The sequence below is a fragment of the Nerophis lumbriciformis genome, linkage group LG24 (assembly GCF_033978685.3).
Source record: "Nerophis lumbriciformis linkage group LG24, RoL_Nlum_v2.1, whole genome shotgun sequence".
In the NCBI taxonomy this organism is placed as follows: domain Eukaryota; kingdom Metazoa; phylum Chordata; class Actinopteri; order Syngnathiformes; family Syngnathidae; genus Nerophis; species Nerophis lumbriciformis.
Window position 1 is genome coordinate 21,860,685 of NC_084571.2, and position 5,328 is coordinate 21,866,012.

Here is a 5,328-nt window from a genome sequence, read left to right on the forward strand (position 1 = left end):
GGGCAGCCATTCTTCCCAATCACGCCTCTCCAGGTTTCACTGTCGTTTTCAATATGAGCGTTGAAGTCCCCCAGTAGAACGAGGGAATCACCCAGGGGAGCACTCTTTAGTACTCCCTCGAGTGAATCCAAAAAGGGTGGGTACTCTGTGCTGCTGTTTGGCGTGTAAGCGCAAACAACAGTCCGGACCCCACACCCCACCCGAAAGCGGAGAGAAACCACCCTCTCGTCTACTGGGTTGAACTCCAACGTACAGGCTTTGAGCCGGGGGGCAACAAGAATTGCCACCCCAGCCCGTCGTCTCTCACTGCTGGCAACGCCAGAGTGGAAGAGAGTCCAGCCCCTCTCGAGAGAACTGGTTCCAGAGCCCTTGCTGTGCGTCGAAGTGAGTCCGACTATATCTAGCCGGAACTTCTCCACCTCGCGCACTAGCTCAGGCTCCTTTCCCCCCAGCGAGGTGACATTCCACGTACCAAGAGCTAGCTTATGTAGCCGAGGATCGGACCGCCAAGTGCCCTGCCTTCGGCCTCCGCCCAGCTCACACTGCACCCGACCTCTATGGCCCCTGCTACGGGTGGTGAGCCCATTGGATGGGGGACCCACGTTGCCTCTTCGGGCTGTGCCCGGCCAGGCCCCATGGGGACAGGCCCGGCCACCAGGCGCTCGCCATCATGCCCCACCTGCGGGCCTGGCTCCAGAGTTGGGCCTCGGTGACCCGCGTCCGGGCAAGGGAAATCTGGGTCCTTCGTTTGTATTTTTCATAGAAGTATTCGATTACCTGCATGACATCCACAATCCATTAATGTCTTCTAAAGTAGGACCGGAAAATTAATACGAGGCACCACTTCCAATCAGACATCTCCGGTGAGTGCAAACATTTCATGATATTTAATAAACAATTTGGATCACCTTGTATGCAGTGCCATTTCATGATAATTCATTGACAATTTGGATCACCTTGGATGCGCTGCGGCATGACGCTTCTCCCTGGAGATGACGCTAGCCTGAAACACGGCCAATCATTTTGTGGTGGCCGTCTCTTATTCGTATTTAAAGTGCGGCCATTAATTGACTATGTGCGAGTGCGTTTATGTTTGTGGAACTTTAGAATCGCTGTGCCTCATGTAAAGGCCGCTAAAACAGCGCAGCACTACTCTTAAAGTGACAGTACTCCTGTTAAAAAATGTAATGGGTTCATGTTGAGGCCCACTCAACTGTCGGAGATATTTCAGAGAAAACAATGAGGAAACCTACTCTTAAAGGACTCATGTTTATATTGAACAACTCAAAAAGGAAGGGAAAAACTATTCTCTTAAAAGCAATTTTTTTCACTATTGTTTAATAGGCAATTATAGATTGCTTGTAGCAATGTCATTAAAAAAATATAAGGCCATACCACTGCTGCTGTAATGGCTGTCAGACACGGGCAGACCCTAAGATCCATCCATCAAGAGAGGGTTAGGGTTACAACTAACTCTAACCCTGTCCTAACAGATCTGGCCTGGGCAAATTGAGGCCCGGGGGCACATCAGCTCAGACGAGGCACCAGGCAGTGTGGGTGGGGAGCGTTTCCACAGAGTGTCAGCCTGAAATGCGTGTCAGGGACAGACGCGGAAGGAGATTTTTACAACGAAGTTCTAAAACTTAGTGATGTATCAGATATACCAGATTGTAGGTGGGTTTGTTTTTACCCTTCGCGTTCATATTTCACTGTGTTTGTTGCCTTTTTGTTGCGTGTGATGTTCATATGTTGTCAATATTCAGTGTTTTATCGTTCATAGTTAATATTGCAAATCCCACATTTCATTTTTTAGTAAAAAAAAATGTAAAACTCCATTCGGATTTTTAAGGCAGTTTGTCATAATGTTTTTATCATTCAGACTTTATTGTGAGGTTTTGTATTAGTGTTCCTAAAAAGAGATCTAGCGGCCCCCAGACACATTGTTTTCTCTAAATGTGGCCACCCAAGTCAAAATAATTGCCCAGGCTTGTAATCGATGGATCAAGGTGGTATAAGGAGTACCGGTGGCACAAGGAGTACTGGTGGCACATGTAATTGAGCAGCTGGAACTAATGTTGGCTCCAGTTACTGTTCAGCTTTGCACAAATAAACGCACTGCAGGACTGGCTGGAGATTATATCGGAAAATTTAGATTCAAGCCAGTATGAACCAATATTTGCTTCTTTTTTTTTTGGCGGATATTGGACGGATCGGAATAGCCCTAACCAAATATGAGCGTTTCATGTCGCCAAGAAACCTAAAATAACTAATGTGTTTGTTTTGTCTGTAGGTCCGGAAGTATGACATCCGTGCCAAAGTCTACAGTACGAGTAAGAAAAAATGACCTATATTGAACTGCGAGCCGCACATTGATGCGTCTTTACATAACAAAATAGCACACACGTTGTTCTGTTACGTGTGCCTCGCGCAGGAAGACAAATTGGACTGCACAATAGACTGGTGTGTAGAGTGCTTTTTTAAATGCAGTGGCCACACACTGTTAAATAGGGCTTCATAAATCCTTCTTCATGAATAAATAATATTGAATATGAGACTTCCAAGCGCAGGAGCGAACATCAAACAAAGATATGTGTAAAAGGGAATATTTAGGAAATGTGCGGAGCACTATTGAAAACATTTTTCAGACAAAGTCTAACAACTGCTGGTAAAGTTAATGTTGTCTTTTGTACAGGAGAAAAGCTCCGGAATAATACAATTGTCCCAATTATGATTTTGAAAATGAGTATGTTACATCTTGTGCAACCAGCCACTAGTGATCTGATATCAGCAATACCGATTCGAAACCGATACGTTGTTGCAAATACATCTAACGTGTCTATTGAAAAGTTGTGTATTTTAATCAACACATCTATCTAAAAAAAAAACTATACAAATGTAAGAAAAAAGAGCAAACAATCAGATTGTAATAAGAAAAGGATTCATAATAATATACTAAGGCACCTGTAACGCAAATTTTGTCTTTGAATATATATACCGTATTTTCCGGACTATAAGGCGCACTTAAAATCCTTTAATTTTCTCAAAAATCGACAGTGCGCCTTATAACTCGGTGCGCCTAGTGTACGGCATAATTCTGGTTGTGCTTACTGACCTTGAGGCAATTTTATTTGATACATGGTGTAATGATAAGTGTGCCCAGTAGATGGCAGTCACACATAAGAGAGATGTGTAGACTGCAATATGATGGCAGTAAACAACACAACTTTAAATGTTCCATTGAGAATATAGAACATTATGTGACGGTGCAGCAGAAGAAGACGGTAGTGAGACAGAAACATCTTTAGCTGTCAGCGTATGTATAAACAGCTGGGTATAATGTGTGTGTAATCCAAATATATGTAGTGTGACTATGTGTGGTAATTATATGTGAGTGGTTACCAGCGGGTGTTGAAGGTGCGTGTTGATATTGAGGCGGAAGTCCAAAGAGGGCAAAGCACGCTTGGAAGTCAAAAGACAGGCGGAAGGTCAAGGACTGAAGCGAGGCGTCGTGGTCAGTGGGCAGGCGTGAGGTCAAAGTCCGGAGAGGCAAGAGGGAGTCCAGAGGGGATCAAGGGAGACGAGACGTGGCGAACCTCATCAGTTCGTGAGGTGTGGGCGTGTGCAGAAGTGGCGCTGCCTCTGAGCAGCGACACGCAAAAGTAGTCGCTCTGTTGTTTGTCCTTTTTTCTTTTTGTTTTATTCTGTTTGTCATGTGCGATCAAGTGTTTTGTGTTATCATCATGAGCTAATGAGCGCACGGGCTTGGCTTTGCGGCCGAGCGGCTCTAATGAGAGGAGCTCTGAATGGCGTTGCCCGAGGGACAGTCACAGCTGAGAACTGACAGCGTGTGTAGCGGCCAGCAGCTCCACCCACTGCAATACAGCCGAGACTTTTTGATCCGCTGTAGAGGCTCAAAAGTCGGGACCTTACCAGCTGGCATTCCGCCGGAGATCTGCAAACCAAGAGTCCGAGACGGGAGGCGGCACGTACGAGGAATCCGCGCACGGTGCTGCGAGGAGCGGTCTCGACAAGGAAGCGAGGGCGGAGAGGAGGAGTGCGAGGGCGGAGAGGAGGAGTGCGACAGCGGTTTCACCGACTTGGATTACGCCGCTTACCCCTTCCCTCCATCATCCTCATTAACGCACAATCACTGAGAAATAAAGTAGATGAGCTTCAAGCTCATGTAAAGTGCATATCCGAATACAGGAACGCTTGTGTGATTGCACTAACAGAGACGTGGTTAAAGGATCACAACTTGAACCAGGACCTGGAAATCACTGATTTCGGGCAGCCTTTTTGGCTCGACAGAGACGCACAGCTGACAGGTAAAACACTGGAGGAGGCGTGTGCTTGTATGTGAACCCGGCCGGCCTGGTGCAAGACTGTCATGGTGCGGGAAACTATATGTTGCCCTGACTTTTAAGTGTCTCACTGCGGCCGTTTTATTTACCGCGAGAAATCCCACAGCTGTTCATGACAGTTGTCTACATCCACCCCAGAACTAATATGGGAGAGGCAACATCCACTATTGTTAAACTTGTGCACCGTCTTCAAAGTATCAGCCCCGAAGCCCCCCATTTTCTATTGGGAGATTTTAATTCATGTAGCCTTAAGAAGTCCCTAGGTCACTTTTACCAGTATGAAACCTGCCCAACTAGGCATGGAAAAATTCTGGACCTGTGCTATGGCACCATAAAAGGCGCTTACAAATCCTGCGGACTAGCACCATTAGGCTCATCTGATCACAATAGCATCATTCTGGCCCCTGTGTATAAACCGGCCCTCAAGAGAGGAAAAGTGGAGTGCAAGGAGGTGGCTGTGTGGACCGAAGGCTCTATTCGTGAACTAAATGGTTGCTATGACAGCACCAATTGGGATGTTTTTAAAGACTCTTGTAAGGACTCTTGTAAGGACTTGAACGAACTGAGTGACACTGTGACAAGTTATAATACATTTTGTGAGGAAATGACTATCCCTAGGAAGATAATTAAAGCATACCCAAATAATAAGCCATGGGTTAGCAAATCCCTTAAAAATTCCTTAAACTTAAAAAAGTTGGCTTTTTATCAGGGTGATATTGGAAAACAAAGAGAAACTCACAAGCTGGTCAAAAAAGAGAGGAAAATGGCCAAGCTACAGTATAAAGATAAGGTAGAGAATTTAAAAAATGATAGTTCACACTCTGCTTGGAGGGGAATTAAGTCCATGGTCGGAATGCAAGACTCCAGAAAAGGTCTGTCTAACCCCCACAAGCCTGATTCTGTACTAGCAGATGAGTTAAACCAGTTCTATTTGAGATTTGATTCTCATGATTTCAGTAATGAACTA